This window comes from Panthera pardus, unplaced genomic scaffold (genome assembly GCF_024362965.1).
Source record: "Panthera pardus isolate Hobbes unplaced genomic scaffold, ASM2436296v1 HiC_scaffold_26, whole genome shotgun sequence".
Classification (NCBI taxonomy): domain Eukaryota; kingdom Metazoa; phylum Chordata; class Mammalia; order Carnivora; family Felidae; genus Panthera; species Panthera pardus.
The window spans coordinates 21,071,389-21,098,276 of record NW_026526832.1 but is presented as its reverse complement, the minus strand read 5'-3'; the positions used below and the strand labels follow the sequence as shown (position 1 = coordinate 21,098,276).

At 56.0% G+C, this 26,888-nt stretch overlaps 1 protein-coding gene across 1 annotated transcript in view; it reads right to left on the bottom strand.

Moving 5' to 3' along the window:
* The window catches only part of DNMT3A (DNA methyltransferase 3 alpha), a 99,752-nt gene extending 74,312 nt beyond the window's left edge, over window positions 1-25,440 (bottom strand). The window contains exon 1 of the mRNA XM_053891084.1: window positions 25,319-25,440. The gene's annotated coding sequence lies outside the window, so the exon portion shown is untranslated. The remainder of the gene's footprint in view (window positions 1-25,318) is intronic.
* Between the last annotated feature and the right edge of the window lie 1,448 nt (window positions 25,441-26,888).

Sequence of the window (26,888 nt, the reverse complement as noted above, 5' to 3'; positions counted from 1 at the left end):
AACCCGGGCCAAGCCCCTGCCTCCAGTGCACCCGCCCGCGGGGAGGGGATTGGCAGGAGAAGGAAAGTGGGAGGCAGCTGGATCTGGGCCCACCCACACCCTTCCCCTTCCAGTTCCCGTTCTGCTTCCCGGGCTTCCCCTCCCTCTCGGGCTCCTTCTCCCATCCCCCTCCAGCCAAGGCTCCCTGGAAAACCAGGCACTGGAGAAAGCACAGGCTTGGGTCTCCCACGGGCACGGCCCCTCCCCCAGGGACGGCGGCGGCTGGAAGGTGGGTTCTGCCCAGGGTGTGTTGGGACAGGCTGGGGCTGGGAGGAGCCTCCTTAGGGCCAGCACAGGAGGGGCTGTAAGTTCAGACCCCAGTGGGCTGTAGATGCTCCAAGCCCCCACAGGTGAACCCGAAGGAAACCCCAGGTGCTATGCAGACACATAAGCTCGGCACAGTACTGAGCTCCATGAATGTTTGCTGCCCAAATGCACGAGTGCACAGACAGCAGGAGGAGTATTGCTTTGAGTGTCAGACACGGTGCTAAGCACGTGACACGCTGGCCTTCCTTCCTTCCTTCCTTCCTTCCTTCCTTCCTTCCTTCCTTCGGGGAGCTTCTAGTACTATTACTATCCCACGTTTACAGTGGAACCTAATGTTCAAAAAGGTTAGGATTTGTCCATATTCTAGAGTCAAAGCAGAAACTTGAATCCAGATCTCTCTCACTAAAGCTCTGGGGGGACTGTCTGTGAAGCTTTGTCCCCCAGCTTATACCACCCCACAAAACAACTCTTGAGAGCCCATTAGAGAACTGGTCCAACCCAGAGCTCCATAAAGCTTCCCTCCATTATCAGCCAGTCATTCCCCCTCAAACCCACACCCCGTTTGTTAGCACAAACATGCTCAATGGCCTTACAACCACCCCCCCCCCCAACCACATTAAAACCTTCAAAAGGATAAGGGAGTTATCTGGTTGGAAAGAATATTGAACCCAGAGTCAGCAGATGTGGGTTCTAGTCCTGACTCGGGCTTCCCACCCTTAGTTTCCTCAACTGTGAAATGAGGCGAGGTAGACTACGTTATTTACAAGGTGTCTTCTCGCCCCTCCCAGCCAAGCTACTGGAGGCTCCAAGGGCAAAGGGGAGACGCAGACAAGGCTGGGATAACTTCAGGAGCCCCAGAGCCCCAGAATGGAGTCGGTGAAGACCCAGGCACAAAGTAAGTAAGAGGCAGATAACCCTCCACCAGATGTTTGTCTCAACACTGCCCTGAGGCCCAGAAACACCCAGGGAGCTTCTGCAAGAAAAAAAAAACAAAAACAAAAAAACACTTTCAGAGAACCTCTGGTTGCCATTGAAAAGAGTAGGAAGTAGGAGGGAAAAGCGGAACATCACAAGGCATTGACCCTGAGGGCAGACACCCCAGAAAGGAAAGGAAAGGAAACCTCTTTCCTCCTCCCCTTCCTCCACATATCCCCCTGGTATCTGAGCTGCACGCACAAACTCACCGCAAACTCAGCTGACCTGGGTCAGTCTGTAGGTTCCTTTGTGTTACTCAATGGAACAGATCTGTCAGAAAGTGTTCCTCAGAATCACCCAGCATCATCTAAAACCATCCGGCATATGGTCAGGCAGGCCACGCACCGCACAGCCCAGGGGGCCCACGGCGGTGGCCAAGCTCCAGGACTCGACACGGCGCTTTCCACCTGCCCTTGGAAGCTTCCTTCTCTCAAGCAGCCCTGCTGAGAGGAGCGACCAGCTCCTGGGCCCCCGGTCCCAACCCAGCGGCATGTGTCCACCACGACGACGGTCCTTCGCCAAGCACGGCTCTCTGCTGCTCCTGGCGCCGAAGCCTCCTTCTCACCGGTGCCAAGGGCTGTGCCACAAAAACCACCACCAAAGAAAAATCCATGCCAGGAACGCTACCACCAAGGACAAGCAGCTTTTATTTCCTTCTTTACACTTCTAAATGTCCACAGTGGCCGTAAATAATGTGTATAGCAACATCTTTAAAAAATGCTTAAGGAATCCCATCAGAAAAATATCTGGGTATCACAACCTACACAGTCACCATTATCACTCTTCAATTCCAAACCCGCTGTGGGAAAGAGGACAGGGATTTTGAATATACACACCAAATTTCACCACCGTCTAAATCCAAGTTGGTAAAAAGTTTTTTTTGTTTTGTTTCTCAAGACGTACCGTCACGGGCTGGGGCCGAACAGAGAGGAGACACCACCCCCCCCACGACATTTTGGGGTCTGGAAAGCCGCTTCGTGATTGCCAAATTTCAGACAAAACTGATTTCAAATCAACCTCAAATCAAATCAGATCAGACCTGCTTTATGACAAGAATCCTCAAAAGACACTTGAGACAGTAGCACCAGCTACCTCCCAGACCAGGGGTGAGGGAAAATGAAGAAGACTGAAGGAAAGAAGTAAAAGCCCTAGGTCCTGTCCCCATGGAGTCCGAAGGTTTACTCTCTGGAGAGAACAGAACAGAGGGGTCTCTGCACAGAGTTGACTGGTGCAGCTGAGAGCAAAGGTAATATATCAAAATCCGGGAGATGAAGATTATTTTAAACGCTGACGTCGAGTGCCCCCAGCTTTTCCCCATTGGGCTCCCAGAACCCTGGCAGCCCGACCCTCGCCTTTTCTGGAGAATCTCATTAGTCCGAGGGGATAGGCCTGCGGACATAGATGCTGCCACCGGAAGCCAAACGGTGTCCAAATGGCTTGTTTAGGTCAACCAGGTGGGTCTGCCGCACAACAAGCCCCAACATCATGCACAGGTCTTCTAATCCGCTTGTTCGTCCCCCGTGCTTAATCCTGTAAAGGACCATCATGGACCAGTAGACGTCAGAGGGAAGCCTCTGACTTGGAAGACAGAGACGAGAACGCAGAAACCCAAAGCAAACCACAACTTGGAAAACCTAGACTTCAGGCCCAGATCAGACGCCGCGTTCATGAGACAAGAACGTGGTGCGATTTGAAGAGAACACTCAGAGAACAAAACAGATTTGCCGAAGGTACAAGTCATGCTAGCAAGATGCAGAACTCAACACAAAGCTACTCCAAAGAGAAAAATGGAAATAGGAGAGGACGGGAAAGAGAGCTTGAGAACTGGTCCGGAAGTTTCATCTGAAAAGCAGGCGTTACAGAAAAACAAAAACAAAAACAAAAAAACGGGAGAAAATTACCAATGAAATAATTCAAGGGAATTTCCCAGAACCGAGACATGAGTGACCTGGTTGAAAAGACCCACCACAAGGCACGTCACCGTGAAATCTCAGAACACTGACATCAAGAGAGGATCTTGCAGACCAGGAGAAAAAGTGACACATAAAGGTCCAGGAAGCAGAATGGCTTCGGATCGCTCAACGGTAATGTGGAAAGCAAGAAGACAAAGGACCAATACCTTTGGAATTCTTAAAATAATTCTCCCGTTAGAATTCTTTACGCAGCCTCATCATCATTTACGTGTGATAGGAGAATGTATTTTCCAGACGCTCCTTTCTCAGGAACACAGGAAGATGTCCTCTAAGACACACGAGACAAGGGAAGGGGATCTCCGGGATTGAGGTGGAAACAGGCCAGGTGAAGCCATCGAGGGTCACTGTTCGGATCAAAGCAGTGTCACCTAAGCCTCAGGCCTGTTGACTGCTGTCATTGCCATGCCCTTGACCATCGAACGGTCTTTTTAATCCGACAAGACTACAGGTGTCACTCCCTGTTCCCACTCTGCCATCTGAACTCAGGAACTGGACGGATTCGGATATTGACAGGTATCTGTCCTGGACGATGTGCTCCAAAAAGGGGGAGTAAACCAGACAAGAGGAAGAAGGCGAGATCCAGGAAACAGGAACTTCGACCCGAAAGAAGGCAGAGGGAATGCCACGGAGGACCACAAAAGGAAGCCACAGAATGGCAGCCACAACGTGCCACACAGCTAGAACTGGAAAGAACTTTCCAGCGAGAACTGGAAAACTGGGTCTGGAGCATGTAATATTTGATGTGACTGCCCTATGGAAAGCCACACCAACAGCTATTAGAAGGTGAGACAGCAACTAGCAAAAAGTACAAAGAAAATAAGGCAGGTGCAGAAACCAGATCATTGTTAACTTCAGTGGAAAAAAAAAAAGGAAACGATTGCAGTAGACTATAAGGCTTAGCTGTGAATACAGACGCATTAGTTGATTTAACAAATATGTGTGTGTGTATACACACCTATGTAATGCATGTGGGTATATATACATATGTATATATATATATATATATATATACACGTGTATATATACGTATATATACGTGTATATATATACACACGTATATATATATATACGTATATATACGTATATATATATATACACATATATATGTGTGTGTGTATATATATGTATATATACGTATATGTATGTATACACATATATATGTGTGTGTGTATATATATGTATATATACGTATATGTATGTATACACATATATATGTGTGTGTGTGTGTGTGTGTATATATATATATATATATATATATATATGCATTTCCTGTTGCTGCTGTTACAAGTTACCACAAAATTAATGACTTAAAACAACACAAATGTGTCATGTTGCAGTTCTGGGAAACAAAAGTTCAAAATGGTTCTTGTCACTGGACTGAAAATCAAGATGTTGGTAGGGCTGCACTCCCCTCCCTGGAGGCTCTAGGGAGAATCCATTCCCTCGATTTTTTCGACTCCTACAGGCTACTCATATTCCTTGGCTCATGGTCCCTTCCATCGTCAGAGCCAGCAACGGCCAGGCTCTCTCTTATCGCATTACTCTGACTCCGCTTCCAGAATCACATCTCCTCTGCCTCTCCCACCTCTGTCTTTCATTTCTAGGGACCCTGTTGATTACCCTAGACCCACCCAGAGAATGTAGGATGATCTCCCCATCTCAAGATCTTTAACTTAATCAGACCTGCCTGCAAAGTCCCTTTTGTTACATAAGGTAACATATCCACAGGTTCAGGGGATTAGGATGCGTCCCTCTTGGCGGGGGTAGGGACGTGGCAATATCCTGCCTATGACACGTATACACACGCATACATTCATATGTGCATAAAACATTTTTGAAAGAGCACTGTTAATAGTATGCCCTACCACGAGAGCGATTTCGGAGCAGAAAGGCTGGCCGTGTAAGGGAGCTGCATGCCTACTTACTAAATAGGAAATCAATGGGAAATGTCTAAGATGGAAGAATCAAAAATATGCACATGCCTCAGAAACGTGAGATGCAAAATTGCTAGAAGAAACAGCTAAAAGTGGTCGCCTCTGAGAAGGAGAGGGTGGGAGGGTCTCTTTGGTGAAGTGATGTTGGTCTTGACGTCTTACGTGATGCATATGTACTGCTGTGAGGAAATAAGACAGGAATGTTATGGGGCGCCTGGGTTAACCAGGCGGTTAAGCGTCAGCTTCAGCTCAGGTCATGATCTCACGGTTCGGGGATTCAAGCCCTGCGTCGGGCTCTGCGCTGCCAGCTCGGAGCCTGGAGCCTGCTTCGGATTCTGTGTCTCCCTCTCTCTCTGCCCCTCCCCCACTTGCATTCTGTCTGTCTGTCTGTCTCTCTCTCTCTCTCTCTCTCTCAAAAATACATAAACATTAACACAATTATTTTAAAGAGGCAATAGGGAAGGGCAAGAGGGCTTACCTCCCAACTTCAACCACTGGTTGGCATTGGCTTCTATCCTCCTCTACGAGTGCGTCTAAGCCCTTCTACCTTGCTGCTCTGTGAAACCATCACTTCCCACAGCATGACCATGACCAGTGCCTCACGCCCACACACAGTTCCATCACCAGCTATAAAAGGGGTGCCTCCCTCCCTGCTCCCCCACCCCACCCCTCACCGAACGTGTCTAATCCCTCCCCGTACATCACTTCCACCAAGCACAGCCCCTGCCCGGGGTGCTGCACGTCCCTTCCATTCCTCCCAAAGTGCATCTGTGCTCGCCATGGCTGCCCACGTCCCTAACCGCAACACCGGCTCATTCAACAGCCCACCTCAGCCAAACACCCACAGTTGAGCCATCCCTGCCACGTCACCTGCCCCCCCCCCCCCCCCGCCTCCAGCCTGCCACCACACCGTCCCCCGGCACCGTCCCCACCTTCCTCACCAACCCCAACCCCATCAGCACCTCCCCAGCTCATCACCCCAAGTCTCCCCTCCAGGTTTGCGCCCACCGGCACTGAGACCGTCACCCCGCTATGTCACCTCAACAAGAGCCTGCGCAGAACGATTCTCTTCCAGGAACAAAACCAGAATTGCCCCAAACCTAAATCCTTTCTCCATCAAAAACAATCCCGGGGCACCTGGGTGGCTCAGTCGGTTGAGCTTCCGACTTCGGCTCAGGTCACGATCTCACGGTTGGTGGGTTCAAGCCCCCTGTCGGGCTCTGTGCTGACAGCTCAGAGCCTGGAGCTGCTCTGGATTCTGTGTCTCCTTCTCTCTCTGCCCCTCCCCTGCTCACGCTCTCTCTCTCAAAGATAAACAAAAATTTTTTAAAAATTAAAAAAACAACACAATCTTGATGTCATCATCGTAAGAGCCCCTTCCACTCCATCTCAAGTGCTCGATCTGCATAGCTGAAAAACATAGACCATCTCTGGAGCAGGCCCTTCCTCCCCTTCCGTCTAAAGTCTACTTTTCCCCTTGTGGACTTTGCTTGTTTCCAGCTATCTACCCCTCCCCACAAGGGGGCTTGGGGCGTATTTGTCCTGACCCCACAACTCACCCCAGGCAGAGTGAGCACGTGACCAGGCGGGGCCAACCGGACGCCTCCGGGGACCGTGGTGGTGCAATGGAAAGGCTACAGGGTAGGATGTGAGTCAGGAGCGGCTGCCTGCGGGGGAGGGCTTGCCTGAGAACAAAGAGCTGAAGACAGAGGGATGGCACACTGAGGTCATTGTCTAGGCCCCCGAGAATCTAGCTGTACCTGGAGGCAGGGCATCTCTGAAACTCGCAGTAATGGAAGCCTTTCCCTGCTTGGGTGTGAGTGAGTCTGTGCCGTGCGGCTGACAGTCCTGACTCATATGCTAATCTCAGCCTCCTAAAGGGCTTCTTCCTGCGTGGGTTCAAATCCTGACCTGCTTACTCTATCAGCTGTGTGACCTGGGGCAAAACCATGGCCCTCGGCCTCAGTTTTCTCAGCTGTAAAATGGGGTAATAATAGGAGCCACTTCACAGGGTTGTTGTGAGAATTCAAACGAAATTCATTGAACATGCTTACAAGGGTGCCTGGCACAAAGAAAATCCTCAGTACATTTAAACAACTGTTAGTCCCTGACTAATCCAGCCCACGGTTTTCTCTCCTTTCTTGAAATCCCCCGAGTGCCCGTGAGCGGACGTCACTCAAACAGGAGCTTGTACTCACGAAGCTCCCACGACGTGCCAGCCCCTGTGAATAGAGCTTTACAACCGCAACATCTTGTTCATCGTCACGCCTCACTCCGACCTTTTGAAGTGGGGCCTCTCCCCTCCCCCCTCCCCGTTTTCCAGACGAGAAACGTGCGGTATCGAAAGGTTAAGAAAGCTGCCCAAGGTCATTATTAAGTGGTGGAGCTGGATTCACATCCACGTCAGTCCCACCCTGAAGTCCAGAGTTTTCCACTTCATCATGTCCTCTTACAATTAACATGTGGCTGTTGCAGACATATTAACTTTGGGCACAGATTGGTCTGAAAGCAAAGTTTCCAGTTAGCCTCCCTTTCCTGGTGAGGCCTGTCTGCGGGGAGGGCAGGAGTCGGCGTGGTGGTAAACAACTTTCTAATCATAGTAGCCCGGGCTCTGCCCAACGCGTCAATCATTCATTCAGCTATTTACTGGGTACCTACCATGTGCTCGGCACTTGCTAAGAGACTCGTATGGTCCCATTTCATCCTTGCAACGATCCTGTGAAATGTATGAAATGGTTCTCTTGTTATTCCCGTCTTATAGAAGGAAAACCTGAGGCTGAGGGGTTTAGTACCTCTCCAAGGGAGCACAGGTAGAAAGTTCCAGGGCAGGATTATGAAGCCAGGTCCATCTAACTCCAGAGTCCTTACAAACATGGCAGCACTTGGTCACGGATGAACGTGCTGAGCCTACGCCGCAGCTCATCTGTCTACGCCCCTGGTGTGGCACCAGCCCAGAGATAACAGCGTCATAGCTGAATTTCCTACTGGAGCTTGGGCAGAGCTACAAATGCACCTTGTGGATGACCAAAGGCAGGAGAGTAATCGTGTGCCCCTCGCCACCTAATCATCTGCCAGGGTGGCGATAAGCTCCGGGCCTAGTAAACTGGGGGCCGGTAGGAGGCTGAGGGGAGCGACCAGGGCCTCCTAGACAGAGATGTCTATCTGCCAAGTCTTTCCCCTTACCACAGCCTCTCTCGGTCACAAGACTGAGCTGGATGGGGGGCGGGGGGGGGGGGTCTCCTTTGGACTGCTCATTCCCTCTCAGCGTGAGTGAGATGCACATCATCATACCATTCCTCTGGCTTCCAGAAACATCCCTCCCATCCAAACCACCAGCTGCACAGAGAATACCAAAAGCCATTGGCAACAGGCCAACAGTCCTGCCATCCTGTTGCCACTTCAAAGCCCATCTGTCTGGCTCTGGAGTCACAACAAGATGACCTGTGGTTGTCACACTCCCCTCGAGGCCAGGGCACCACCAGTGTGAGCATTTATGATCACACCAAACCTGCTGCCACGATGGTGGCAACACCGGCAGAGATGAGTTGAATCAGACTCCTGTGCTCATACTAATGGTTACCATGACACAGACCCGAAAGCAAGGAGGGAAAAAAAAGATTTATACCCAAAATAGATGCTGGTAAGGAGCCGAAGTTGTCCTTGGGCATTAAAAAGAACCAGTACAGACTTCCGTTAAGGAGCATGCAATTCTGAGTGTGACAGGTCAGGAGATGCCTGACTTGTGGGGAGCCATGGGTGCTGGAGCAGTCAGATGGGCGTCCCGGGCCTTGGATCAGAGAGCCAGGGTGGCCAGGCTGAGGGTCCACATGAGAATCAGCCACGTGGGCCCTGGCGGGGCCTGCTGTCTGAGCAGCCGTGAGCGTGGGTCCGGTCCTGTCCTCCCCTGGAGGTAGCCCATGGTCCACACCTGCCAGCTCCGGGACCTCTTCACTTACTCCCTGTTGACCCCTGCCTGTGGCCCCTACCTCCTGTCTCTGAAAGCGTCAAGGAGTGCGAAATGTCATAATCCCCGAAGGGGACACCACCATGGTTCCACTGGAAAGCAAGTCCACAGCCTGGCATTTTTTGGACCCCTGCGCCACTGAACCAAGAGCCCCCAAAAAGGAGTTACTCCACTGGCTTGGGTGATCGATCCTAGTTACCACACCGCTGAGTTGCTGGTTCGTAACAGAGACAAGGAAGACCACATCCGGAATCCAGAGGATTCTCTCAGTCACCTCTTAGAACTTCCAAGCCCCAAAGTTAGGGTTAATGGAAAAACTAGAGTAACAATAACAACAACATAAAAGACAGACCAACGAGGGATTCGGATCCTTCGAGAATCAAGGTTCGGGCCCCTGCACCAGGTAAAAGAAGCCTGGCCTGCTGACATTCCAGTAGAGCACAGAGGAAATCTAGGGTGGATAACGGGAGAAAGGAGCCAGACATCAAATGTGGCCTTGGGAAAAAAACACAGAAATGAAAACAGTAGTAGTTTTGTGTACTTTCTATTTACTGGATACATATACGTGTTTATTTGTACATGGTAACCGTTTTTCTTCTTTTTCCTCCTTCTTCCCATTATTTCATATACAAGCTGTTAGAAGTTAAATTTATACTTTAGTCTTTAAAAAAAAAAAAAAGATTTTATTTTTAAGTAATCGCTACACCCATCGTGGGGCTCGAACTCACAACCCTGTGATCAAGAGTCACATGCTCCACCGACTGAGCCAGCCAGCCTCCCCTATACTTTAGTCTTTAGGTAACAGAATAGTCAGTGGCACTGTGGCTGAACTTGAGAAGCTATTCATTCACGTAGACAGTGGCTGATCCAGTGCTTAGTGGGACTCTTCGGGGAAAGGGTGAGAAGAATTGCTTGCCGTGTCTTGCTAGGTAGAAACACGGCTTCGATTGTAGTTGTAGGGGAGCCCAAATAGGTGTGAAAGGTGCAAATGCAGTTGTGCGGCCAAAGGGGTAGGTAGACTGCCAGTTAGCGATTTATTCATCCTTCACTTCCTGCTCGGTGAAAATGCAACCAGGCCCTTGAAGTGTTTCTCCTCTGCCAGTAGGCACGGCGTTAGACTCTGCCACCAGAGGGTACTGGAGGGACACTGAAGAAAAGGGAGTCTTCTTTCCTAGACCTGGGGTGCTCTCCCGGAGCTCTGTACACAACTTCCCAGGCCCCGGCTCCTGCAGCGAGGGGGCTTCTGAAGCGCCTGGTCTGGGGAGTGCCTAACAGCCGGCAGCAGCCAACATCTCCACCCGACACTCCCCTTGGGTAGTTTAGTGGCAGTGTGACCCATGCGTAGCTTTCCTTGGGACCCAGAGGATGGCTTCCAGTGAGTTCCAGGGGCAAGTCTCCAGCAAGGTCTTCCAACGTGTCTCCACAGTCAGCTCCCTGTCATCCAGGGAGCCACAGCCGTGCCCTCTCCATCCAGGTCGGGATATCGGCCCCGGCGTGGGCCTCTTCCCCGGGAGCTCCATGGTGACCCCCGGGGAAGCGGCTGGTCTCACACGTGCTATTTCTAGATTCTCTGTAGTTCGTTCTACGTCTCACCGGCCGGTCTCTCACTACTCCCAACCCCAGTTGTAGTTAACACGTCTTGATAGTAAAACCTGTTCGGATCACGATGTGCTTTCTGTCTTCTGAATGGACTCTGATACGGTCACGCACAGCCTCAAAGGACCATTTTCCATCCTCATGGTCCTTCAGTTCAATTCAGCCTCCTCGCCAGCTAACCGTTACCCTGCTTCAAGCACTCGATCGGCCACCGTTTACTGAGTGCCACTGCTGAGCCACAAGACACCCTACTTCTGGAAGCTTCCAAGCCAGTCGGCTCTCTGGCTCTCAGTTCTGCCCATGCCTCCCCCTGGCTCCATGCCCTTGACTCTCCCACCCCTCGGGCCCCTCTGCTGTCTCGGGGGGCAGCTATTACTGCACGGCGGGCACCCCCGTGGGGCACGCGGTCCCCTCTGCGGAGATGCTCAGGCACCGGGGTCAGTACAGACCCTCACTTTCTGGACATCTCCACCTGGCTGGTTTGCAACCACCTAAAATCCCACTCTTCTAGATCCAGATGCCTCATGTTTCCTCTGGCTTCTCTCCCTACGCGGTAGTGGCACCACCCCCCCTCGGCCGCCGAAGTCCCAAAGCCTGAAGAGAACCGAGGTCCCCCTTCCTCCTCAGTCCACCTGGCACCTGATCCTGTCCTCGGGCCTCTATCCTCCACCTCCGCCCTCCGGGCCCTTTGTGCCACAGGTCTCGACCTTGGTGGATGTTCTACGACGGGGCTCCCTGCCTCTCGCATATCTACCGCCCACCCCGGCCTCTCAGCAAAGATTTTCCACAGCACGTGGCCTCCTCCATCAAAACCTATGATGCCTGATGAAAACATTCTGAGATTGCCTGTGGTGATGGTCGCACAACTCTGTGAATGTACTAAAAACCATCGCATTGCACACGTTAAACGGGTGGATTGTATGGTATGTGAATCATATCTCAATTCAGCCGTTATTTTTTTTAAAACTCCATCGGGCCTATGATTTTCACGCACAGTAAAATCTGAACCCTGGTCCAGACCTACACGGATGGCTCACCACCGCGTGGCCTCACCCCCCACCTTCCCAGCCGACCCCATCATTCCAGGGCCGGTCACTGTCCCCCAGCTCACACCCTCCGTTCCCACACCTGTGACTACACCCACCCCGTCCTCTCCTCTGAGGGAGTCCCCTCCCCCCGTCCCTCAGCACCCCCTATGCCCACTGCTTCTCCTCGACCACCCATCCAGTGGTCTTTAATCAGTGTCTGTCACGTGGTCATTTCGCTTTTCATGTGTATATGCGTGTGTCTGCTTTCCCAAACAGAGGAGGTCAGTGTTCATGTCTTGCACCTTGCTGTCCCCCCAGACAGCTCACAGCTGCCTCCCCCCTCCTCCCTGTTCCGGGTGACCCTTGAGGCAAAGAGGACTGTGTGAAATCACTCCCAGGCAGCTGCAACATCCCCAGCACAGTGCTGCGGTGCCCCGAGTGACCCCCCACAAGCCCCATTCCAGGGGTCGCTCAGCAGAGCCCCCCAAGGGACTCTGCCCACAGTGAGGCCCCCTGCGGGAGCTCCTGGCTTCCTGCACCACCTTTCCCAGGCCAGAACATACACCTGCTGTGGGGTCTACAGGCCCCACTGGCCCCCAGATGCACAGGGTGAAGGGGGTCATGAGGGTCCTAGGTCAGGGTGTCAGTGAACCACAGGAAGCAAGGGGGGATGGCCTCCCACACCCCTCCGGGCCCTTGGAGGCTGAGTCCCCACATGGCCTGTTGCCACTCTCTCCCCACCATCTACGCACATGCTTCTTCCACTCACGCTTTCTCACCCTCCTCCGAAATCAAGTGATCACCCAGCTGACCCCCTTCCAGGCCACAATTAAGATGTCCCTGAAAAGGTCTTCAGGGCCTGGGAGCTGCTATCGGGGCACAGCTCCTCTCCACCTGTTGCTACATGAACTACTCACTTGTCCCTGGTTTGCTTTCTCCTCACCCTCTGCCCCAACCAAAACCAAACGTTTTGTGAAGGGGGTCGAGGGGAGGAAGTAGAGCTCCAGATTCTGGGCAGTGCTTCTCGGAGTCACTAGCCCCTGGCAGCAGCCCTGGGGCCTCTCACCGCCCTCCCCCCCCCACCCAACTTCAGCCCTAGGGAGGCTCAGCCAGACTCCATCTCAAACCCTGGCCCTGCCAGTCACGGACACAGGCTGCGGTGTCTGGTCTGTGCAGTGGAGTGAATAGGAGCCCCTATTTTAAGATATGAGAGAATCCAGGGCGCCTGGGTGGCTCAGTCGGTCAAGCATCTGACTTTGGCTCAGGTCACGATCTCACAGTTTGTGAGTTCAAGCCCTGGTTCGGGCTCTGTGCTGACAGCTCAGAGCCTGGAGCCTGCTTCAGTTTCTGTGTCTCCTTCTCTCTCTGCCCCTGCCCTGCTCACGCTCTGTCTCTGTCTCAAAAATAAACAAACAAACAAACAAACAAACAAACAAAGGATATGAGAGAATCCAAGTCAAGCTTTTAGCACAGCGCCTGGGACACAGTAGGCACTAAATAAATGTTAAGTCTTTTAAAAAGTATTATGTGATTAATCAGGGCAAAAGGCCAGTGAAGTGTCCTTAGAAAACCTAGACTCTGGCTTAAGATCACATCTACAAGTGCCTGTCGCTCATGGTGGCCTGACCCAGAGTCATCTCTCCCAGCTAAAGCCCTCGTCTGCCCCTAATCCCCCAGTCCAAGGCCCCTGGCCACAAGTATGGGCAACCTCTTCACCAGGGCCCCAAAGCCATCATCATGGCCACACACACACACACACACACACACACGTGTGTGCACACAGATACACACAGACAGGTGCATATGTGCACACACGGGCATGTATACAAGGACAGATGCATGCACACACATACACAGATATACATGCGTGTGCGCACAGACACGGGTACACAGATACACATGCATGTGCACACACAGATACAGACAGATGCGTGTGTGCACAGACACACACAGACACTCACCCCTCCACACACACACAGACGGATACAGACACACACTGACACGCAGAGACACACATATATAGACAGACACGTATGTACACACACACACACACACACACACACTCGCTCTCTCTCTCTCTCTCTCTCTCTCCTCACGCTCCAGGCGCCCCCTGCACATGCATCACACATTTCACCTACTGTATGGGCCAAAGAGGCATTTGGAAACCAGCTTGGGAACCTCATAACCATTCATAACATTGTTCTGATAGAAAACACAAAACATTGCCCGATAAACAAACATTTGCAATAGAATTCCTCCAAGAGCTAGGAATTGCCTGTGCTAGAAAACTAACCGAGCAAGAAGAGAAAACCGCATACACTTAGTTTGCCTCTGCAAAATTAATACCAATTACAAAAACATTTATGTGAACTGCTTACCATTTACACCTAATTACCATGCAGCACAATTATGCATACCATTAAGGGCATGCCAGATGAATTATGCTGTATGTTTCATTTGATTACACCACCACACCCTCCGTCCATATACGCCCGGCTTCCAGAGGGCCATCCCTCTGACAGGGTGCAAGCACAGGTCTGTACAAACCAGAGAAACATTGCTTTCCACTCTGAAGTCGATCGTGGTCCCCACCCCAACCTCTTGCCCCAGCCAGAGCCAGCCTGACTCTGGCCCAGGCCTTCCCGCCAACATCACCACCACGGGAGCCCAGGCCGAGACGCCATCTTCCCGCCAGAGCCTCCACCAGAAGGCTGACCTCCCAAGGTCTCCCCGCAGCCGTGGCTACACGTCACAGGGGCCACGATACAGCCAATGGTCACCATGGCGTGGCCACTCACGAGGAAGTTGGCCTCGCTGTCCAGACAAGGCCACCCCAAGCTCACCTTGCAGACGCCACCAGGGCCCTACACCCCTCCTCCTGGCACACTGAGCCAGCCACTGCCCAGGCCCCGCACGGTGCAGAGCTTCTCCCTCTCTTGTCCACACGGCCGTGGACAGTCCTGCCCCCTCTTTATTAAAGAGAAAAGGAACCGACTCCCCTGATTCCCACTTAGCCCACTAGACGCTCTTCAAATACAGTGGGGTGACCCAGGCTCGAGAAACAGGAGAGTCAATGGAACGTGATACGTGGACCTTCCCAGGACAGGGAACTCCTCAAAACTGACTGCGGGCAGGTGACACGGGCCTCCTGGAGGCAAAGCGCAAGAAGTAACTCAGCCGCTGAGAGAGGGAAGGAAGGGGTGCGCACGTGTGTGCCTCCACAGCACCAGAAGGGAACACGCGCAGCTGAATGTTAATTCTCGAACACCTGTGAGGCCAACTGCATAAGGATTCTTTTCAAAGACGAGTGACATAAAATGTGTGACGAGTGACATCAAATATCCAGGGTTAGCGCAAGAAGCAGCGTTTCAAAGAAGCAAACACAAGCCTGTGAGGTTGTCTCCACTTTGCAGATGGCAAAACCGAGACTGAGAAGCATGGAGTGATCTGCCCAAGCACGCGGCTAGGAGGTGGCAGGGCCAAGCTGAGACCCCTGTCTGTCCAGCACCGGGTCTGCTGGCCCTGGCACGATGCCACGCTGCCTCTCGTCTCAGTGGTGCTAACTCAGCTCACGTCATTTTGCTGGAAGGTCTTTGGAAATGGCCCTTCCTGCGACAGGCAGATTCATTTCTATCTTAGAGAAATGGTTTTTGTTTGTTTCTCGTTTGCTTCTCCAAACTGCTGTCCCCGGCTTATCCCCACCTATCTCGGCAGCCCTGCCTTAAAGGGAAGGGTGGACGCCAACTCTGCAATTCGCGTACCATTTTCCAGGGTGAAGGGACTCACCCCGGGGCCCTGCAGCCAGGGAGCCCGGGGACAGAGCCTAGGCATTAAGGCTCATCTTCTGAGGGGGCTCCTGAGACGAGCAAGGTCCGGCTCAGGCTCTCAAACATCAGTAGCCCCCAGTTACTTCCCTCTGAAAAGTCTACAGAAGTTGCTACCAGCTACGGAAGAAAATGTGCCGGCCCTTCTAATCCATCATGCTGGGCCCTGTCCCTCCCTCCAGCCCCAGTCCTGTCCCCCATGGGAAGCCTCCGCAGGGCTCCCCCAGGCTCCCCCCACCGGTGCCCTCTCAGTGGCTGTAGCCTCCCCCCACACAGCTGGCCAGGTGACACTGCCCAGCCTCTAGCCCCACCTCCATGCCCGCACTGCCACTCCCCTTCTGACTAGGCTCCCTGCCCCCCTCCTTCTGTCCAGTCTCTCTGCCTCGAGGCCCCTGGACCCCCCCGCTCGGGTATAAACGTGGACATGTTACTCCAAGCTCGACATCTGCCAGAGGATAACACCCCAGCCTTCCGTGGTCCAGCTCCACCCCGCATCCCACCATTCCTCACATCCCGTGACGTCAGAAAATGCCCTTGACCCCCTGGCTGACCGCTCCCTGCCCTTTGACACTCAGCTCAAGCATCACGTCCTTTAGAACAGTATCCTGATGAGCACTTCATAATGTCTGTCATTGTCGTATCGCTATGTTGTACACCTGAAACTAATCTAATATTATAGGTCAACTAAATTTCAATTAAAAAATTAAAAAAAAAAAAGCCTTTGCTGTTTTTCTCTCCCCTTCTAATGAGACGTCTGAGCCCCTGTGGTATCCGGAGCTCTCTCCACTCCTCCACTCCCCTGCCAGATAATAATCATCATCCTGGTCAGATTCACCTACTGTGGGCTCAGCCCACAGGGACCGGCTCAGCCTCTCTCATCTTTGTGGCCAGTGCCTGGCACGTAGTAGGTCTTTAATAAATGAATAGATGAACGTGACTTGAGGATCTGAAGCAAAGGACCTCTGGACAGAAAACTCGAGAGCTGCCAGACCTGCCAAGGCGGGGCCCTGGCATCTCACTCTGCTGAACCCCGGCTCTCTCGGAGTCCAGGCTGTGTGGAGGGTGTTGACAGAAAAAACACAGAAGCAACGGCCCGGCCCCACTGGGCTTCCCAGCTGAGCCTCCAGTACTAGGCAGGCCCTCAGGCCACCAGCAGATGGGCGGGGGGAACCAGGCCCGGACAGAGGATGGCAATAGGCACCACCATTGTTGCTGGACATGAAACCATTAGGAACCAGCGCTGGGTCCCAGCTGCCAGCCCGCTGTGGTCTAGAGCCTCCCACGCCTCCAGGCCAGGGGGCAGGGCCAGAACCCGGCAGAGAGGTCACTGCCTGCTCTGGGCCCAAAGAGACTAGTGGGCAGGGAGAGAGAGAGGCCCAGGGCTTAGGGGCCCTTCGAGGTCCCCAGCGGGCACGGACTCCGACAAGACTGAAGTTAGCGCATCCAGATGAAAGGCCCAGAGATCAGGCGGCCAGGGCCAGAGGGCTCACAGATCAACCACCCAGCTGAATCTTAGCTTCCCACAGGAGGCCCTGAAACCCCGACAGCGAGAACGACAGACATCTGTAGGGTCGTACAGAGCAACAAGGCCTTCACGGGGGTCATCTCACCCGGTGCCCACCGTCACCCTCATGCAGCCCTGTCATGACCCCACTTAAAACAAAGGAACGCACATCTCCTCACCACCTACAGCGTGTCGGGGACAGCGCCAGCTGGTTTTCATACAGTATCTCATTCGACGCGGGCAACCCCGGGAAGGTGGGCAGGCTATTCTCCCTGCGTCTCACAGATGCAGGGCCTGCGGCACAGAGACATTAGGGCCCGCGGTGAGTGAGTGGTAGCGGGGCTGAGATGCTCAAGGTGTGCCCCCGCCCCCTGCCTGCCAGGGCTCTGCTTTGCCCAGCACATCCGTCCCCCTACCAGCCTGGGGCTGAGGGGCGGGGGGTGCGGCAGAGGGACACATTCTGTGCCTGCTTGCAGCACACGTTACCGTATTTATCTTCCTGCCTTAATCCGGGGGGGGGAGGGGGGCAGAGACAAACAAGGCCGCATACCCTTTCTCAAGTCACGTTAAACAGGGGCAGCCTCAGAGTGGAAAGCGAACTCCAAGAGGGCACCCATGGGTGCGGGGGTAGGGCCGGAGGAGGAGGCTGTGGAAGGGGAAGGTGGGTGCTGTTGCCAAGCAACAGGCCGAGGAATTTGTACCTGCCGTTCCTCACCTCTCCACCCCATCACCGGGGTCACTGCCACCCACTCATGGGCCTCCAGATCACAGAGCTGGGCACATGCTGGATGAGTTCTCCAGAACCCCCTCCATCCCTCTTGGGGGTCTCCTGAAGCCCTATTTTGTCCTCCCTGTGTGCGGCTCCCCATGCTGTCCATGCTATGCCAGGGCTGGATCCCCTGAGCTCCGTACTGGGACCAGGGCCTGGTTATACCTCTGGTTCCCAGAGGACCATTTGGGCCACAACAGCCACCAGATCGAAGACTTCTGTGAAGATCTTCGATGACTTGTGTGCCATCCTGGGTGAACTGAGAGTTCTAGTCACCACCCTAGAAAACTAACTCAGTCCACTGGCCCTGGCATGGACCAAGAGTTCAGCCAGCTGCCTATTTTCCACTCTCACCCAATCCCTATTAGCCCAGGCCTTTGCCTAGAGCGTCTGCAATATTTCTTCCTGCAACCTTTCCGGAAAAGACAGGTACCTGAGTGGCTCTACCCTTTGCTGTCAGTCTCCAAGCCCGTATCTTATCCATTACCAAAAAAAAAAAAAAAAAAAAAAAAAAAAGCCATTCTCCCAGCCCTGGCACGACTCAATTTTTTTCATATTCTTCCAGAAGCTTTCAAAAGTGTGCTTTTATTTATTTTTGTTGTTGTCATTAAGAAAGCAACACACGTGTGTTTACATTTTTCCAAAGATTACAAAAGACGTATAAAGCATATAAAGCAAAAAAGGCAAAGTCTCTGTTGACAGGTCTGCTGTGTGTCCTTCCAGAGCAACTTTTTCTGTCCACGTATATTTGTATTTCTTTTAAGGGATTTTACAAAAACAAGATCACACTCTGCACCCTGCTTTTGCGGGTAACCCAGCACCGTATCACGGACATTTAACACATCAGAGTAGACATGCTACGAACTCATTTCAAAGACTTAGGTCTATTTAGATTCCCCTTTATCCACAAATGTATTTACCTTTCCAGGATTTCTAAAATTAATCACACAGGACCGTTCCCTCAAGAAGTCCCTGCCCGACAGGTACCGTTTGCTGGAGTGTTAGAGGATCTCACCCGCCAGGCACAGGCCTGGGTGCCCTCCCCGGCCCCTCTCAGGGTCCTCTGGGGAACCTCTGGGGGGGGGGGGGGCACACTTCCAGAGCCCCAAGCCCCAGCATTCCCAAACAGTCACCATGACATGGCCCACGTCCAGTCTAGGGCTCAGTAAACCATAGATCTGACCCCATTGTCCCATAATGTCCCCTCTGAGCATCTTTCACCTGTTCAAGTAAGCACCACTGAAACACAGGGATCTAGACGATCTGTTAGGTCCGGAACATCTGCACCAAAGCCCAGATCCATCCACACAGCCCAGCAGGCAGAGTACTAGACTGGGAGTCAGGACACCCAAGTTCCGACCTTCCGCTTACTAGCAGAGACAGACGGTCCTCCGTCCCCTCGGTGCACCCAGACAGGGCAGCTAACAACTGGCTCAGAATAAAAATGACCTTGACATTTGAAACGGAAACAGAGAGGAAAGATCAATAGGGATGACAGTGAGCAGGGCCATGACCGCAGGAAAGAGAAAATAGGAAACTGGTTATAGAAGTAAATAAGGCTGGGAAGCCTTAGGGGTCAGAGGGGACCACAGCAGGATGGGAGTGGACAATGCTGAGCTATGGTTGAAAAAAATTCCACTCCCTACTGGGATTCAGTTAGGAAAGCCCCAGACGTCTGCACCTCCTCCCCCTGTCGCTGTCCTCCAGACAGGCCTGGCTTGATGTGATCAGCAAGGGAGACGTGGCCTGGAGGGCCCTGAGCACTGGCTGTCCTTGCTGGGGGCTGCCAGGCACCTGCAGCCACACCTTGGTCATATCCCACTCACGCCCACCCTCACCCCCAGCTGGGGGCTTTGGGCTCTCAGTTCTGCTGCGTGTGGGGGAGGGAGACTGGAGGGAAGGGCAGAGTCAGCCTCTCCTGCCCCCATCCCCTTCCTACTCACAGCCCCTTGCAGGAATGTTCTGGATGCCAGGGCACCTCAGCTTGGGTTAGGGGAAGCCACGGGAGGCCAAGCAAGGGACCCCCCCCCTCCTCCCCATTCATACCATGGTTGCTGTCACTGGCATGTAATCCTTACCCCAACTGGTGTTTCCCTTAATGGCCACAGCCCCCCTGGGGTTAGTGTGATTTAAATATGCTGTTTCCCTCCAAGTCTGAGCTCTTAAGTGCTAGTCTCTGGAATATAAAGAAATCATTAAGAGCCTATACCAAATGAAATCAGCTGGCCCCTTCCCTGCCCTCCCTTCTGTGCCTGTCTTCTCCCCACCCCACCTTGCAAAGCCACTATAAGCAGGGTAGTTCAAAGCCATTGTCCACAGGCCACGCAGGCGTTAGAGCACAGGGGCCGCTCTCCTCAAATCAATATGGGGTCTCCGTCTGGCTCCCAGCACAGCCAAGGCCTATCCCACATCCCAGCGGCTCTTCTACACTCCAGCCACCCCAACCGCCGCCCCCCGCCCCAGCAGCCTGGCTTCCTCCCCTCAGCCTGGAAACCCCACCTCAGTGCTTTGAGGCCCCTCTCAGGCGCCACCCCCAGGAAGCCTTCCCGGATGACCTCAGATGGTTGTGACTTCACCGTCCTTTGAGCACTTTATTTCTCCCTCTCCTGTGACCTCGGTCTGTGGTCATTAATTAGTTGGGCTCATCGTAAACTCACTCTGTTGTCTCCTCAAATCCTAGCCCAGGGCCTTGCCCACGGGAAATGCTCAGCAAACACACATGGGCCACTGAAGACAGGCTGAGAATAAAGCCTGGAACTGCAGCGTGAGGGATCGAAGGTGGGTACAAAGACAACCTGTTGACAATGGGATCCATTACACTCAGGAACAGACAGCTAAGTGGCACAGAGGGGCCTCCACCTCTGAAGATTATCCAATCAGAATCAGCACGTTCCTCCTTTGTCCAAGATTTTGCAAAAGAGGCAAAAGAGGAGGGTGGACAAGGCTTCCCAGAGCGCTTTGCAGCGCCGGTCCAACCCAAGCTGCCCACGTGATGAAGACAGTCACAGCTGCCTAACACTGAGCCCTGGCTCTCTGCTAAGGCAGTGCACTCTCTCTCCTGGAATCCTCACCACCACCTTGACGAGAGCCTCGTCTCATTTCCGCGTTACAGGTGAGGAAACTGAGGCACAGAGAAATTAAGTTAGCTGCCCCAGATCTCACAGCAGGGAAGCGGCTGTCTCGGGGGGGGGGGGGGGGGGGGGGCCTCACTTCGGCTGCCTCGAAACAGGCTCATGTCTAAGCAAGTCATATCCCTCCCCACGCGGCTGCACACCGTGTACACAGAAGTACACACAGACACACGTGCACCACACCCTGTCTTGCCCAGAACACTCAGCCAAGTGGAAGCAGGCTTGAACACACACACACACACACACACACACACACACACACACACACACACACACCTGTGACACTTCATGAGCCTCAGATTTGTTATTTTGTTTTGTTTTGTTTTAGGGAAAAACAGTCAAGGAGAGAAAGGACTAAAAACAAGCCCTCAAGATTTGCAGGGAACGGAATCTGGCACCTTAGTTTATCATGAAAGCCCCCAGGAGGGGCCAAACTCAGGCCCATAGAGATGCCCAGCCTCAAAGGGCAGGTGGAGGCAGACTCCTGACTGACTCCACTGTTAGATACCAAAATGGAAGTGGAAACAATCCCCAAGGGCGCCGGACACCCGAGTCAGGGTCCCCAGGCCCCTACAGGCAGCAGGAAGTGACGAAGGAAAGGAGCAGGAGCACGTGACAGGCCATTATTGGCTCTTCTGGCCTCAGGCTCAGGGTAGCACTTCCAAGCCCAGCCAGGCCCCACACGCAGACAGCCCCCAACTCAGCTCTAAGTGTTCTCAGAGCTTCAAGTTCTCTTTCAACCCTAAACTGTAAGGCTCGTATTCTAATGGTAACATTTCAGGCCCAAGGATGGGGAGTGGGTGGTCTATTCTTAACTGACCCGTTCGTTCAGGAGCCAGTGAGACTGATCTGAGGAAGCTCTTCTGTGCTTCCAACAAACGCAGCCTTGCCTGGCCACGGCTAGGGAGAGGACAGGGACCAAAAACACAGATGTGTAGCAAACTCCCCCGCCATTCAGCAGACACCCATGGAGGCCCCACTAAATGTCTGATGGGGGACCCAGAGGCAGCCGAGTCAAGGTCCTTGTCCTGTGGAGATCACAGGCTTACGGGAGAGACGGTCACCCAGAGCAGCAGCCCCGGAGAGCTGGAGCGGGGGACAGTGTAAGTTCCCCAGGGGCCAGGTCACCCTGGGCAAGTATTTTGTAAGTCCTGTCTCCCTTGTGGCCTTTTTCAGAGGACCGTCAGCAGTGATGTGTGTGACTGTGATAGGAAAATACCCACAAGGGAGTCGGCATACTGTGAATTGGACTCAGAGCAAAACAAAACCCTCAGAAATTATGTACACACACAGATTTACACGTAAATCACACACGTGTGAAGGTTTAACTGGAGGCTGCATTTTTACAGCCTCTGTGGAGTCACCTGTGACAAACCTGTCTCCCTGCAGGGCCCCCACCCCTCACACCACCTTCTCCTTTCAAAGGCCCATCCCCCAGGAGGCCTTGCTCTCTCAGACCTCCTCTCCTTGGAAGCCTTTCCGGATTACCGCCATGTGGTGAAAACAGACCACCCCGCCCCCATTCCTGGGTCTGAAATTCCACCACTAGAATCAGAGCCATAGAATTTCAAAGTTGGAATGGACCTCCAAGCTCCAGTCCAACCCCCACCCCACAGAGGAATCCTGTCCGCAGACACCCTGACAGATGGCCACAGTCCGGTCGTCTTCTCCAGTGCTGGGGTTGGGGGGGTGGGGGTGGGCAGTCCTTGCACTGTGCACCCGGCACTCAGGGAATCTAGAAGGAATTAGGAATTCACCTTCCTAAGGCCGACCTCTCATTGCAGACCCCACGCCAGGGATGGAAAACGAGGAGAGCCTCGGTCAGCCTGAGCTTTGAGGAGTAGCTGAAGACAAGCACCAAGCAGCTGGACAAGAGTGCAGAGAGGGAGCCAGGGCCCAAAGAAGTGGGGCCCGGGAAGGGAGGCAGTCGGGCAGGTGCCAGACTCGCCGCACAAGTTTGTGGGCCCCTGCCTGGGTGCAGCGCATGCACTCACATGCGCACACACACACACACACACGCAGACTCACGCTTTCACACAGTTGCCTGTCAAACAGCTCAACCGGGGGCTCAACGGGACCCGGAGGCAGAGCAGGACCACCTTACCCCAGAAACCTAGCAGGGACTCCCTCCTGACAACCCAAGTCTCCAAACCCCGGGGGTTTACTCAACCACCAGAAGATAGCCCCTGCCAGCAGAGAAGACAGCCCAAAGAGGGTCCCTCCGCCTGACAGCTGGGCTCCCCAAATCCCACAGGCCAGTCCTAACACTCCAGCAACGCCTAAGGAGAAAAGCTTCCCTGGCTGCAGCTGTCACATCTGCCTGGAAGGGAGGAGGCACAGCAGAGCAGCACCTGATCCCAGGATCCCTTCGCAGCCCGCCCGCCCAGGAGGCCGGAGGCCGGTTCAGCCGCTGGCAAGCCCAGGGTGAAACATGAAGACTGAACAGTCCCGCGGGGATGCTGATGGCAGTCTCTGGGCAAGGCTGCGAGGGGGGCAAGCTGGGTCACAGGGCAGAGGGCGCTTCTCGCCCAGGCTCCTGTCCCTGCTGGTTTGGGAGGGGGCGCGTGGCGTGGCTCTGGGGCCCGGCCCTTCCTCCCCCCGCCCTCAGGCCGGGGCTGCCCAGCTGGGTGCTGGACGCCATCTTGGGTCAAGGTGCAGCCACAGGGGGCTCCCCTCATGAGCCGGGGGTGGGGGGGTGGGGGAAGAAAGCCAATGAGACTGAGCGAGCCCCCCCGGCCCCCTTCCAGGGCAGCAACACCTACTCAACTGGCTTTGCAGTAGAGAGAGGTGGAAGGACGTTGGGGATGGAGAGAAAAGTGGGAAATCACAGAGGGGGGAGTGAGGGAAGTGGGTGCCCCCAAGAAGGGAGGTTCCAGGAAAGCGAAATGCAGTTTGGCAGCCCGAGGGCCGCGGGCCCCAGCGATGGGGGGCTGGGGGAGGCCGGGGGCGGGCCCTGGACCCACGCCAGCTCTGTCCGCGCCGAGGGGGAGGGAGGGCAGGGCGGCCTGGGGGAGGGGAGCCGGGGTGAGGGCGGGACACGGACCGCGGCCGCCTGCGGCTCCGAAGCTCGGGGTCTCCCGGGGCGCGGGGCCGAAGACCCCGCTCGGCAGCCTCTGCGAGGCCTCGTCCTTCACTGTGCAGATGCGAAGCTTTCAAGGACACGTCTGCACCGGCCCAGCGGGGGTGCGTGTGCGTGAGTGTGCCCGCGTGCGTGTGAGTGTGTGCGACTGGGGGTGCTGCTGCAGGGGGCGACCCTGGGCGCCCCCACCCGCGCCGCTCCCGGCCCCGGCCCGCAGCTCCCATCCCCGCGTTTTCCGGCCCCAGCGGCCCGGGCCCGGGATCTTCGCCCGCCCCCGCCCCGCCCCCACACTGCGGCGCCGCCGCCACCGCCGCCGCCGCCGCCGCCGCCGCCGCCGCCCCGGCTCCCACGGCCCGCGGCGGGGGCAGGGAGGAGCCAGGCACGACGTCCCCCCCGCGCGCCGCCTGGCCCTCCGCGGGGAGGTGTGCCCCCCGAGTGGCACTCTCCCCACCCCCGCCGCCCCTCCCAGATCCGCTGGCACCCCGCACCCCCAGCCACAGGTGGCCGGAGGAGGATCGCAGCGCAGCGCTCCTCGGCCCGGCCCCCGGATCACCCCTCGGCCCGCCCCCGGGGGCCTCCCGGGTCCCCCGCCCCGCCGGGCCGAGGAGGGCCGGGAGCCGGGGGGAGGGGCGGGGGGCCGGGTCGTGCCAGGCTGCCATTTTCTGCCGCCGCCGCGGAGCCTGCGCGGGGCCCGGCCCCCGCCCCCTCCCCCGCTCCCTGCGGGCCGCGGCGGGAGCCGATCATTCCGGGTCGGGGTCCGCGCCCTCCAGCGCCCCGGCCGCAGGCCCCAGGCGGGGCCCCGGGGCGGGGGCAGGGCCCGGAAGGCGGGGGCGGCCAGGCCGGGGCCCCTGCGGCAGCGCCGAACCGGGCACCGCGGCTGAGGCCGGCGGTGGAGGGGGCCCCCCGCGGCATTGTATAGACTTGAACTTGAGCCCGGAGCCGGGCGGGGGCGGGGAGGGGGCTCCGCGCCGGGAGCGGGCGGGACGGGAGGGGGCGCCTGCCGAGCCCGCGGGGACATAAACAAACCCTCAAATCCCCCGCGCCGCCCTGGCCAGCCCGGCCCGCCGTCCCCTCCCGCAGCCCTGGCCCCGCGAGCGCCCGGCGCCGAGTTGCAGGGGTCCGGGAGCGTGCCCCAAGCCGGGCACTGCCCGCCGCCGTGCCCCCCGCCCGGCCTCCCCTCCTCTCCGCCCGCCTCCGGGCCGGCCTCCCGGGCCGCCAGCAGCGGCGCTCATTACCGTGTGGCCGGTGGGGTCGGGCCGGCCCGGCTGCGCGCCCTGGTGCCGCGGCGCCGCGTCCCGGCTCGTCCTCTGCTCTCGCCGCCGCCGCCGCCGCCCGCGCGCCCTCCCTCCCTCCCGGCCCGCCTGCCTCGCTCGCTCCCTCCCTCCGCTCTCGCTGTCGCGCTCCCTCTCTCCGCCTCCTCTGCCGGGTCCCCCCCCCTCCCACCCCTTCTCTCCGCCTTCCTCCTTCCCTCCCTCCGGCCGCCCGCGGGCCCAGGCCTCCGCCCGCTGCTCGCCCCCCGCGGCCGCGCTGGCCCCGGCCCCGGCGCTGCGGAGCCGGCCCGGGAGGCAGCGCCGACTGGGGGGCCCCGGGGCGCCGCGGCGGTAGCGGCCTGGGCGCGCGGCCGGTCCTAGCGCCCTCGGCCCGACTTCCCGGCCTCTGCGGCCCCGCCGGGAGTCCCCGCACGCTGCGAGACGGAGGGCCAGACCCCGCAGCGCCCCGACCCTGCGCTGGGCCTGGGCACCTAGCTTCCGCCGCTCTCCGGGCCACTCCGCCGGGGGCCTTGCTGCAGCCCTCCCCCCGCGGGGTGCCCCGCTACCTGGCGCTGCCTCTGCGCTGGGTCCCCGCATCCAGCACTGGCCGCAGGGACAGCGGCCCCTCCTCTCCCTGGGCCGGTGTCAGTGCCTCCCCCCCAGCAGCCCGTGGAGCCCCCGGCGGCCTTCACCCTGCAGTTCTCCCGACCTCCACCAGAGCCCACTGCACTCTGCCTGCCTCAGCACTGGGGCTGGGGACAGCAGCGCCGGCCCATCCGCACAGCAATCCCCACCCGACCCGCCACCCCCGCCAGGTGCCGCCGCCGAGTGGAGGCCAGCCCACTCAACAGGGCCAAGGTCGGGGCGCCAGGTCCATCCAGGCCGTCCTAGAGGCTCGGGCACCTCTATAGGATGAGTCCCCTTAAAGGGAGTGAGCTCCCCGTACCTTGACGCGTCCAAGTAGAGTTGAGTGCCCTCAATTGGACAGTGGAAGACTGAAAGACTTCGTGGGGTGGGAGGTTGAACTAAATGACATTGAAGATCCCTTCCAGCTCTAAGATTCTGTGCACACCTACACTCCACCCTCACGCTTACTCACCCCTTCCCTGCGGGGGTTGTTCTCATTTCCCAGAGAGTTCTCCCGCTCCTGGTTTCTGACTTGGGGCATCTCTGTCTACTTCCATCAGCACAGCCACCCTCTGTTCATCGCTACCTCTAAGGCTTGGTGCCGGGCCCCCAGTCCCCCCAGACTGGCTCTCCACTTCTGCCTGTACCTCCATCAGCCCCTTCCACTGTGCACCCCCATTTCACCTAGCACTTCAGCTACATGGCAGTGCCCTGAGTTCCCTCACCCGGGACATGGAGTGCTCCCTTCCCGAGGCACCCACCCTCCCACTTGTGGGTGGGGGCTACTGAAAATGGGCACTCAGGCCCTCGCTGCTGAAACCAGTCCTACTTTTCCCTTCTCCCCCACCAGCTTCACCCCGTGGAGGGCACAGGAACAGATAGTTACCTAACTCTTTGAGACACAGAGCTGAACTTTCATCCAAGAGGT